Source organism: Theropithecus gelada, chromosome 6, assembly GCF_003255815.1.
Source record: "Theropithecus gelada isolate Dixy chromosome 6, Tgel_1.0, whole genome shotgun sequence".
NCBI lineage: Eukaryota > Metazoa > Chordata > Mammalia > Primates > Cercopithecidae > Theropithecus > Theropithecus gelada.
This window is the reverse complement of record NC_037673.1, coordinates 80,778,713-80,792,100: the sequence shown is the minus strand read 5'-3', so window position 1 is coordinate 80,792,100 and position 13,388 is coordinate 80,778,713.

Below are 13,388 nucleotides of genomic sequence, written 5' to 3'. Positions count from 1 at the left end.
TTTTGATTTTTTTTTTCTTAATCTGTTTTACAGAATAGCATAGACTGAGTAATTTATAATGAACAGAAATTTATTTCCCACAGTTCTTGAAGCTGGGAAGTCCAAGATTAAGCTGACAGCATCTGGTGTTGGCCATCTTGCTGCAACACAGCATGGCAGAAGTTCATCACATGGTGAAAGGAAAAAGAGAGGGACAGATTGAGAGACAGGGGTCTCAAACTTCCCCTTTCATTATGAACCCACTCCTGAGATAACAAATCTACTCCCACTCTAATGGCCTTAATCCATTCTCTCCACATTCAAAGCCTAATCAACTAATCATCAGGCCCCACGTTCCAGTACTGTTACATTGGGGATTGTTTCCAACACATGTTTGTCTGGGGGACACATTCAACCCATAGCAGTGTTTTTAAAACTGGGAGGCAGTTCACTTATTTATTCACTTTTTTGTATAAGAATAACTATGTACAATTCTGTATTGATTGACATTCGGCCTGGTTACACACATTGACCACCTAAGAGATGCGTAAGAAAACTCATACATGCATGCTTTTCTCATGTAACAAGAATATTGATAAGCTTATTTAGCAATAAGAATATTAAATAAACTTAACAATATTCTTGTTACATGAGAAAGAGTTAAACTGTAGTTAAATAGTTAAATTGTCAAGTTTAGGTTGAGGCTCCATCTTCATGAACTCATGTTCATTAACATTTCTTTTCTGCTCATATGGAAGATGTGTTTCTTGCCCTAATGGGCTGAGCATGAGAACTGCATTTATGAAGTCAAAGCAAAAAATGATAAAATAGCTAAAACTACATCTCAAATCAATTTGTTCAGCTAATAAAAATATATTATATAGCATATATTCTACAAAATAGTACAGTAGGATTATTATAGAAATAAACAACACTAAATTCCTCTCTAAAAATACTATTTAAAAAAGCTAGTTATTTGATCATCATCTCTAGTATATAGTGTAGTTTCTGGTGAAGGAAAAATAAATTGCCCATTTTTAGAAAATGTAGTACATGACTTGCTATTTTACATTTGTCATTTTTTTTTCATTTTATGCTATCTCAAGATATTCTGATATAGCATTGTAGTTATCTGGCTAAACTCATAATGTAGATTATCAACTTGCTAAGCTAGTGAATATACTTTTAATTTTACAATGGATATGTTACAATATAAATTTAAAGAAGATAAAAGTAATTTTTAGAATGCTACATTACTCTCAAAAAAACTTCCTTCATGTTCTTGTTTTTCTTCTTTCCGGTAGACTCTACAACATAATCTAAAGTTTAAATGACAAAGTAATGTAATTTGTGTTATGTCTTGTTAAGGAATACAACAATTTTTGGAGGCATACCGTTTTATTTTTAAGGAGCTTGAAGTGAGCCTATATTCACATTACACAGAAGATATCAACTAGTTTTGAAAGTTTCTGAAACCAGCCAGACATGGTGACATGCGCCTGTCATCCCAGCTACTCAGGAGACTAAGATAGGAGGATCACTTGAGCCCAGGAGGTAGAGCTGTGATTATACCACTACACTCCAACCTGAGGGACAGAACAAGACCCTGTCTCAATTTAAAAAATAATAATAATAACAACAAACAAACATTCTGAAACCAACCATTATTCATATTTCCTTTGGTACTAAATTTGAAACAATGTCATTAAAAAGAAAGTTCCCGTAGATTGTAAAGAATATTTTCCACTAATTGCAGAAAAAATTATATATAGATAGATATATTATGTTTTTATTATCTGTTTGACAGAAAGGAAGTATCCCAGTCTTACATTTGAACATGTTGTGTGCATATATTCTATTATATGTATGTCGTATATGTGTTAAGAAGATTTGATAGACTATTAGAAAATCATTAATATTTATTAGTAAATGACAAGCTGAGCGTCCATATTGACAATATTATCTTAGTCACTGAGTGATAATTTTGTGCCAAATAAAATTTTAACTTCACTAAGAAAGTACTCAAAATACATGCCTTTATAATTTTTTTTTGTTTATCCCCATGTGAGTTTCCAAATTCAATCATGTTACTAGACACATTTCAGTGAATGAATCATTTAAACTCTTTAAAATTTAGATTCCATTTTTTTTTCAAATTGGAATGTCAATTATATTTATCTGTATGCTATTTTGAGAATTCATTAAAATCAACAAAGTATCAAGTACGGTTCCTGGCACATAGTAAATCTTTTATAAATGTTAGTAATTATCTATTTTTCATACTTTCTGTTCTACCTCTCCTTTTCCTTTTATAATTGGCATGTTTTTATTATTGCCATTGTAATTAATATAATTATTCTTATTGTGATTCAAACTCCCCACCCAGCAATTGTTTATCCTACACATGAGCATGTAGGATACTCTTATTTTATCCTACAGAAAACAATCTTATTTTTTCTTATTATAAAATAATAAGGAAAAATGTAAGATAATTATTATCTTCTGTAAGATAAATAATAATTTATCCTATATGATCAGCTATTAAAATGTAGAAACCAAAACAAGATTTATAATTAAATTCTTACAAACCATAAATTCATAAATGATAACATTGGGATTTGAACAACCAAAAACAGTTTCTTTTCTGGCACAAATCACCATGTGTAATACAATGGAAATCAAATCAGATAAATGTAAAAAACACAATGCAGATTTAACTTTCCATGAGTTTATTAAGATACAGTGGCAGAACTATTCATCAGCATCTATAAAAATCTGAACAGTACTTTTATGACTTAGAATTCTTATCTCAGAGAACAAAAACACGAAAGTACATAGAAACTATCTGTTATTGTTTATTTTCTCTTGTAATTTCAACAAATAGTAGGTGGACTAGTGAATATATATTGCAGAAAGACATATTTGTCCTGAAGAAGAAGATAAATATGTCAAGCCAACAGAACTGTTTGGAGCATTCAGCTCCATCTAAGAAGGTAGTGTCTTTTCGTAAAATGTTCAAGCAAAGAGTTCAACAGAAACAGTAAATTCTGTATCTAGTATTTGAATTCTTTCCAACACAACTTAGATTTCTTTCCTTTTTTTTTTTTTTTTTTTTTGAGGCGGAGTCTCGCTCTGCCGCCCAGGCTGGGGTGCAGTGGCCGGATCTCAGCTCACTGCAAGCTCCGCCTCCCGGGTTCACGCCATTCTCCGGCCTCAGCCTCCCGAGTAGCTGGGACCACAGGCGCCGCCACCGCGCCCGGCTAGTTTTTTTGTATTTTTTTAGTAGAGACGGGGTTTCACCGTGTTAGTCAGGATGGTCTCGATCTCCTGACCTCGTGATCCGCCCGTCTCGGCCTCCCAAAGTGCTGGGATTACAGGCTTGAGCCACCGCGCCCGGCCGATTTCTTTCCTTTTAAAGACTAGCTCTTATAGTCTATATGAAGAAGTAAAAATATTCCCCAAAGCAATAAGTAGTAACATTTTCTTGGCATAGATAACTATAATTTGGACTTTAGAAGAAAATATAATAACTCGCTTGTATTGAGCAGTTATGGCATATCAGGTACTTTTGCTATGCTATGGCCTTTGCACATATTATTTCAATCCCCTTCAAAATTAGTAGGGTAGGTATTGTTATTTTGATGCTTTACACATAAGTAAAGACAGAGCCATGAAGATAAAGAGACATACAATTTATTATGGTACCAGGATCAAATTCCAAAATTATGCTTTTGAGAAGTAAAGTGCATTTTGAGTAGGGGAGTAACATAAACCTTTACAAAGATGAGATTTAGCATAGAAGGTTAAAGATAATCAAGAAGTTGATTAAATATAGAAGATCTAGCTATGGAGTACTGAGTTTAGTGTGACAGAGAAGTTAAATTATAGAGCACTGGAAAAGTAAAGAGAAGAGTTTAAGTTGATTGAGTAACCAGTGAATAAACTTCTAGATCATTACAAAGCAGGTGAAAACGTAGTTTTAGGAATACTGGAAACCAAATGAAGAATGTATTTAAGTGGAAAGATCAACTACAGATAAAACCTTGTTAAGCATTTACAGCAACTCGTCATCAAGTGAGAATGAGAGAATTATTATGATTTTGTTCTGAGAAAGAGGTTCAAATAAAATTATTGTTATCTGAATAATGGACAATTGTTATTGACAATTTTCTGTAGATAATTAACAAAAAATTAAAAATATTATCTTAAAATAAAATTTGTTTGTAAAATATTCATACTATGAATCAGTGGCTCTGATACATTCAGAAGTAATTCTGTGATTTTATGGAATAAGAAGAGGTTCCACTAGTTTTATAGCAGCTCAAAAGTTCACCAATATTATGGACAGTTTGATAACTGTAATATCAAGAACACTGTGCTTGTCACTTAGTTGGAGTTACTTCTAAAATATAGTTTATATAGAGAAACACCTAAAGAAAATGAAAGAATGGTAGGTCATAAAAGCCAAACAGGATAAGGAATAAAATTTTATAACTCACTTTCAGTCAGTTCTACTAAAAAATGAAAAAGGAAACATAAAGATTGTTTATCGTGGCTAAGGATTGTCAATGGTCAGCAGTTTATTCTCAGAATAATTGAAGATTTATGATAAAATTTAACAATGTATGTAAACATTTAAAAGCCGTAAGTCAAGTACGGGTATCACATGCTTGTATGCAACTGATTCTGTCTATAAAGTATGACTATACTTAGTTACATATAAATAAGAAAGGGTGAGTATAGGAGATTATGGATAAACTAGATAGGTTTAATAAAAAGACTCCTTTATACAACAGGAAGGACAATACTGAGGTCACACAAAATATCCACAGAGAAAGTAAATGAAATAGAAAATCTCATCTAAGCTATTTAAGAGAAAACACTTGATTGTGTGGTTTCTCTATCACCTAGGAAATGGAGATTATGGATGACCTGTATAATTGGAGTGAAATGATGATAAGATCCAATGAAGTAAGTTGTACATTGACATTAAAAGTTGCATGATTTAAACTTAGTAGAGTTGAGAGTTTCAGAAATGAAGCCTTGATAAAGAATTCGAGGCAGGAAAAAGAAAAGAGTAAACATAAGAAAAACTCTTCCCTGTGCCAAAATCTCACTGTGTTTGTGTTTGCTTATGGGAGCTGAGTCAACTTGAGAATTAATTTCTCAAGACAAATACAGCAAAATGATAGTTGCTTTTCTGTCTCTGACCTGTTATGAGGGAAAAAGATTTTTCTCCTGATAGCAATACCAGGAAATTCTCCTGTTGGTAAAATTAAATTTGGTGCTGTAAGTTTACGCCTTATTGAATGCATTGCTTGGCTCAAGAGAACTAGCCAGTTGCCGGACTGAATGTCAACTGAACCATTGCAGCATGGTTGATAATAATGTTTGGAAGGTCCAACCTTCTGGATAGGCCTAAAAATTATAATTTTGCATGATGAAAATGATCTTCTAAGCCTGTCATTTTTTTCTTGAACAAAAATTTTAAAATGTATTAAATTAATTGTACATTTTTCATATAAGACTATGAAGCATATTGATCTACTGGGAGGTAGCTATTTCCATATGGGTCAAAACATCCCTGAACTAAAGATCACAGAAATTGATGTTTCTACGGCCTTGTTTTTACTTGATTAATTAGTAATATTCTTGTATTAATAGAGTTATGAATATGAGTTTAAAAAAAAAACGATTTTTAGTTGGTAATCATAGATTGATAATTCTGGGAGGAAGTGGTGTGCAGAGTACATGTTCATCACTGAGTGAAACCTCTTCCGGGGTAATTTTTAAATATTCATCCTCAACTTTCTAATGTATCATAGCTAGATTTCCTGAGGGAAATATATCCACTTAAGTATTTCTGTCATGAGTTTCCCCTGAAAATAGTAAATTAAAAAGGTATGAAGGAGCTCTCTTTATTCCACTGTAAGAGTCTACCTTGAGCAAACAGCATAATTGGATAATGAATGGGCATTCTAATATGCCAAGAACAAGAATATGGCTTATCCCAAATATGCAGTGACCAATTTATTATAGAAATGGACACCGAGGAGTGACAGAGAGACAGAATAAAGAAGAGATAAGTAGAATGAATAAAGCAGAATATTTTTAAAAGAAAGTTTCAAGAACATAGAAGCAGGGAGTTAGGGAACTAATGTATGTTCTGTTCATTAATAAATTAAAAGTGGAATGTAGAATAAAGAGGTCTCACACAAAAGAAGAGTATACAGTCTAAAAATCACATTCTGGAGTAACCCAGAAAAATGCATCTTCCTGGAGTCAAAATGGTATGTGAGAAGAGTGTGTGTTTGTGTGTGTTTTGGGGGTAGATATAGATAAATTTTAGCTCTTGTATTTATACTCAGTAAGGATGATCCTCCATGAAATATTTCTCTACTAGTGTGTATCAGGAGAAAAGGAGAGGCAGGGGCTGGAGGCACCGTGCGTTTCTCCTCACCCACGTTTAAAGTTAACTAATGTAAAGCAAAAATAAAATGGATAACAGTCCTGAAAACTGTGAGCAAACAAAACCAAAGGCCTGGGTCCAGGGGCGATGGCTCACGCCTGTAATCCCAGCACTTTGGGAGGCCAAGGTGGGCGGATCATGAGGTCAGGAGATGGAGAGCATCCTGGCTAACACGGTGAAATCCCGTCTCTACTAAAAATACAAAACAAATTAGCCGGGCGTGGTGGCGGGTGCCTGTGGTCCCAGCTACTCGGGAGGCTGAGGCAGGAGAATGGTGTGAAACCCGGGAGGCAGAGCTTGCAGTGAGCCGAGATTGCGCCACTGCACTCCAGCCTGGGCGAATGAGCAAGACTCCATCTAAAAAAAAAAAAAAAAAAAAAAAGGCCTTAAAGATAGCCTTAATCTTGCTGAAATAGCAAACATAAGTAAAACTTAACTTGTGTCATTGCCGATAAATGCTTATGTTAGACAGAACTAAAATTTTAACCTCAACCAACCATAAGCAGCCAATTAACATATGATTATGTGATTAGAGGCTTTCCACCAACGTGGACTATAAAGAAGTAATTCTGTAATTGCAAACCATTCCAATAATTTACTTAGTGTGCTTTTGCATTCTTCCAATAAATATTGCCTCTGACATTTTGTCATTGGAGGACTACATTGGTTGCTTCTTACTCAAACTCTTTAATATTTTATTGTGCCTCTGATTTTTCTTTGACACCAGCCGATGTCCCAAAGCTACAATAATGATCAAATATATGATACTGTATTTTCAGATGTGCAACAGTAAAAACTTTTTCTATTACAGTAAAAGAAAAAATATATAGATAGAGAGACCTATCATTATCTACCAGAAGAGATGGTGCTCCTCGAATCTCTGTATCTGTATTGTGACAAGTAGAGTTGGATTTTATGATGCACTTCACACACTTACGCTACAGCTATACATTGCTGGAGGAAAGTGTTACTATTTTCACTACAGTTTTTCATTCACCTATAATTCTTAAAAACAAAGAAAAAAGAGAACTTGCCTGGGGTTGTGTGGCCTAATGAGAATTACATCTCCTCTATCTCTTTGTCTTTGTCTTTCTTTTTCTTTCTTTTATCTTCTATTAACCCCAAATATTAGTTTTATTAAGTTTAACCATATGCCTCCTATATTAAATATTTTTCCCTATTTCTTTAGAGATAGAAAATCCTTAAACTCTGTATTAAAATATAAGTTAAGATAATATGACATCAGGAGCTCTAGTGATATACTGTCCTAGATATGAATGGGAAAATACTGTCGTTCTTGATTATCTTGTTGCAATTTAAACAATAGACATGGAAAGACTTATAAGAGATAGAGCAGGTTGTCACAAAACCATGAGATAATCCCGTGTAAGGTTTTCCCTCCTCCCAAATACGTGTGAAAACAATTTTTAGCAGCTTTTATTGTCAGCTCCCCAAATGTTTACACCCTCTATTTCTGCAAGGCTGTGATTCCTTTTGACCTAACATTTGTGCAGCACACACACATACACACACACACACATGCACACGTGCACTCACACACATAGATAACAAGAAGTTTTGGAAAAACATTGATGTACTTTGTAGTCTGCCATTTAGAACACTTTTAACAAATCTAGTTCATCTGAAACAGTTTAGGAATGTTCCTGATATCTGATATATCCCTGATTCTCTTTACAATAGATGTGCCCACATTGCCTTTGATGTTAAGTGTTGCCATTTGACCTCCAATATCTTAAGATCCCATAATCTCCACTGAAATCAGGAAGTACATCTCAATGACAGCATTCCCTATGGTCATATCTGGGCTACATGGAATTCACCTGGGGTCTGGGTATACAAGGCATACATGATAAATCCAATAAAACTTCCCTATATCCCGAAGCTTTCTAATTTTTTGTTCCATATTATGCTGTGGAACTCTGGGATCTCAGCCTCATTAAATATAGGTCACCACTAAGTCAAGTTTCATTTAATCTGCCAATTACAGAGCTATTTCTAGCTGTTCCAGTCATCTCCAGCTGTAAGAGCTAAATTAGGTACACCCATAAAAATGAATAAAACCCAATTTAGTGTTATATCCTGTCCTTTTTGATCCTTAGAATCCACTCTCACACAGGTTTTCCAGCTTTCTGCTGATATATGTAAGCAAAGCCTTGTGATTATTTTGCTGCAGAAGTTTTTTTTCCCCCTGGGTCATAGTGTATACTACTATCTCTGGTGAATGTTGAGATGTGACTCCAGTTATGAGCAAATGGCAAAAGGATGGAAAGAGATTCATGTCGTTGTTATAAAAATGGGCATCCCCATCCAGTAGAGAATCTCTCCTTCAGGACTGAGATCTCTCATTAGAGAGGACAAAGCTGTGGTTTACTGGATGTGGAAAAGCTGCAAATGTGCATTAGACAGAACTTGCTAGAAATGTGCTCCTGCTCTAAGAGCCAGGTGCTGGAAAAGCTGTACATGCAGCAGAAGTTGTAGGCATTGCAAGAGTTTGCTCCTGGGGAAGTCACCCATGCTGAAAGAGCCAACTTCTTCTACAGTAGCCATGGTGTATACGGCAGAAGCCTGGCAGGAGGGGCACACTCAAACCAAGGAAGAGAAGCACTTTACTTCTCTAGAGTCCATGCAGTGCCCTCTATTGTCAAAGCTTAACATTATGTCATCTGGGGAAGATCTCTTTACAGGGTCTAGCATCATTTGCACAAAGAAGACAATGAATGGTAGATTTGGAGATGAGAGACAATATAGTGTGTGTGTGTGTGTGTGTGTATAATGTATGTATGTGTCTATATATAATGTATATGTGATGCCTATACTACACATGTATTACACATACATTGTACTATGGAATATATTATAAAATACATACAGTATGATAATCTTTAAATAGATTCAGAAACTTAGCTTTTTGTTATTATCCCTACTTTCTTAATAACTAGTGATTGTGTGCTCAGGAAGAAAGAAAAAGTAGTTACGGGGGGAAAATGTGTTTTCTGTTCACATCTAAGGTGTAGTTTAAAAAAAAGATGGGAAAATGTGCCTTGTTACCTAAATGTATTACATATGGTAACCTCGAGTTTATAGCTAGATTGAACAAGGGAGTTATATTTTATTTTATCAACTCACATTACATATTTTAATATGGACTCAGGAAAGCATTTTATTTGCATTGTTTATTGTGTCCCAGATCATTTTCCCCAGCATGTTATTTATGCTGAGTCACTCTTGAATATGTTTGAAATGAGCAGGCCTCTACTTTCAGAAACTTCAGAGTAATATGTCACTTATTTGGGGGGCCACAATTCCCTTCTATCTTTATAGGCATACAATAGTCAGACTATATTTTTTCTTTTCTTTATATGCGTATGACAGAATGAGTCTCAATTTGTTTTAATATTCTCATTTTGTAGTTCTTGATTAGAGCAATTCACCATGAGCCATCTTTATGGAACTTTGAAAAATATGTCGTAACTGAGCATGGTATCAAAGTAACCCACACTCATGTGACAGTTTTTGACCTTCCTCTTAAAAATATACCAGTTTTTTTCCTGTATAGATTCTCTATAGATGCAACTTTGTGAAATTAATAAACAAATGAATTTATTTCTATGCATAGGCATCTTGTTTTATTCGATGTTGTCTTTTATTCATTTTTCTTCTTCCTTTAATTTTTGTCCACTTTCTTCTTCAGGCTACCCTTAGGCCTTAATTTTAATATTTATTGCTGTCAATTTCAATGAAGTTTTTTTTTCTTCAGAATTCTAAGTTTTGTTTTAGCTATTTCATGGACTTTCTAGAGAACACTGCTTCAGCAATCCCTCTGTGACACAGCTTGACACTTTTAATGATGCCACTGTCACACTTAACTAAACTGATCCTCTCCTGTCCTTATGTTACAGAGGGTATCCGCAAACACTGACAAGCTGACTTCCAATTTGTCCCAGCTAATAACTAACATCGTTAGACCTCACTTTGTATAGTGTATTTGAAGTATGCTCCAAAGAGAATACTATTGATATTTTATGCAGTTTTTTCTGCATATGAACTTTAAAATTATTATAATAATCCCCATTAATAATAACATCCACAAAGTCAGCTCTGATTTTCTGAAACAAAGACATCTTTAAAAAAAAGTCCGCTGTTGTAATACCACTCCTCTCCTTTTCATTAATATTTTGTGTTTCCGAGTAAATCTTACCACACATTGATCTTTTAATTCCCCCCACAACAAACAAAAACAGCAAAACTCAGAAACAAACAATAAACTGACAAACTCAAACTAGCTAATGGATTTGGAGAAGGAATAGAAAATAATAAAGATTTAGCATAATGGATACTTTTACTTTTCTAAATGAAAATCAGAGATACTGAAAAGTCCTTGCTCTAGTTAGATGGTTCTTGTATTATAAAAATTTTAATGGTATCGTTGGAATCTTATGAATAATTACACATGTTGTGGTAGCGCACATACATGCTGCCTTGGAATCACATTGTAGATGCATAGTTGGGTGATACTGCATATGACTTTGCAGGTTTTCAATATAAAATTTTTATAAATAAGTGTCATAGTGTAAACTGGACAATAGGTTAACGAAAATTGGCGTGTTTCCGGGTTTGAGTGCTTATTAAATTATTACAAAAAATTTTCTAGATTTTTTATTTTAAAATTATTATTATTATTTATTTTATTTTTTTTTTTTTGAGACGGAGTCTCGCTCTGCCGCCCAGGCTGGAGTGCAGTGGCCAGATCTCAGCTCACTGCAAGCTCCGCCTCCCGGGTTCACACCATTCTCCTGCCTCAGCCTCCCGAGTAGCTGGGACTACAGGCGCCCGCCATCTCGCCCGGCTAGTTTTTTTGTATTTTTTTTTAGTAGAGACTGGGTTTCACCGTGTTCGCCAGGATGGTCTTGATCTCCTGACCTCGTGATCCACCCGTCTCGGCCTCCCAAAGTGCTGGGATTACAGGCTTGAGCCACCGCGCCCGGCCTAAAAATATTATTGTGAAAAGAAAAGTATTATTTCCCAAAGCAAAATCTAAAAATACGCTGGGATTTAGGATAAACTCAAGTGGATATTAGTAGAAATGTGCTGGATACAAACTTTTCCCCGGCCGGGCGCGGTGGCTCAAGCCTGTAATCCCAGCACTTTGGGAGGCCGAGACGGGCGGATCACGAGGTCAGGAGATCGAGACCATCCTGGCTAACACGGTGAAACCCCGTCTCTACTAAAAATACAAGAAAATTAGCCGGGCGAGGTGGTGGGCGCCTGTAGTCCCAGCTACTTGGGAGGCTGAGGCAGGAGAATGGCGTGAACCCGGGGGGGCGGAGCTTGCAGTGAGCCGAGATCGCGCCACTGCACTCCAGCCTGGGGCACAGAGCAAGACTCCGTCTCAAAAAAAAAAAAAAAAAAAAAAAAAAAAAAAAAAACTTTTCCCCAAAGAAATCTCAACAGACATAAAAATTTTAAAAATGTGGAAAATAAAGAGCATAAATTGATGGTGTACATTTTTTAAAGTATTGAACTGCATCTTTCTTTTTAGTTTTCAAGACTCAGTTACATTTTGTGGAAAATAATTCAACCCAAGACAGGTAAAGAGAAAGATAGTTATATTTAGTAAAATACCAAGAAGATAATAGATACCCATCATGTTAGATGTTGGTTTAGTTAATTCTTATAACTCTATTAAATTAAAATGAGAATCAGATAATTTAACGTGTGCTCAAATCTTATGTTGCTGAATATAAGAGGGTAGGTTGAGTTGACTGAAGCCAATTTAAATGAACCATGTGTGCTATCCACTACACACTTGGTCACTTGGTACAGTTTGAGGCAAAATATTTTTTAAAAAGTAACAGTGGTAATATTTGATGTCTCTTTTTTTTTTTTTTTTTTTTTTTGTTTTGGAGACAGAGTCTCACTCTGTCTCCCAGACTGGAGTGCAGTGGCGCCATTTCAGCTCACTGCAACCTCTGACCCCCGGATTCAAGCAACTCTCCTGCCTCAGTCTCCTGAGTAGCTGGGATTACAGGTATGTGCCACCATGCCTGGTTAATTTTTCTATTTTCAGTAGAGACAAGGTTTCAGCATGTTGGTCAGGCTGGTCTCAAAGTCCTGACTTCCAGTGATTCACCCACCTCGGCCTCCCAAAGGATACCATATAAAATAAACTGAACACCCAACAAACACTATATTGGCTGGGTCGATGGCTCACACCTGCAATCCCAGCACTTTGGGAGGCCGAGGCAGGCAGATCACCTGAGGTCAGGACATCGAGACCATCCTGGCCAACATGGCAAAACCCCATCTCCACTAAAAATACAAAAATTAGCCAGGCGTGGTGGCAGGCGCCGGTAATCCCAAGATACTCGAGAGACTGAGGCAGAACTGTTTGAACTCGGGAGGTGAAGGTTGCATTGAGCCCAGTTCATGCCACTGCACTCCAGCCTGGGTGACAGAGCAAGACTCTGTTCCAAAAAAAAAACAAAAGAAACCACACTATATTCATAGACAAATACATTAAATTCTGTAGACATTCATTAAATAGAGCATTGATCTGCCAAGGATATGATTTGTAATAGAAAAAAAACCAATATTTTCATAAGGAAAAATAAAATAACTTATCGTGCCTGTCCTCACTTCTGTTTGGATATTCAGAGACGCTGACTGGGGTTTGTTTAGCTTGTTGACTTTATGGATAAAGTAACTTGTATTCATCTGGTGATTATTTTACTACCAAATTAATTAGTTTCTAATAAAATCCGCCCTTACCAATTTCTGAAAATGGAAATGCAAACCATGGAAATGTGGCTTGAATAGCAAGGCTCTGCATTATCAGATTCCACTATATCCACTATGGCATATAAATAAATAAAGGGCAGTAGCAACATTGAAAATAGTGCTTTTCCATATTAAAAATATT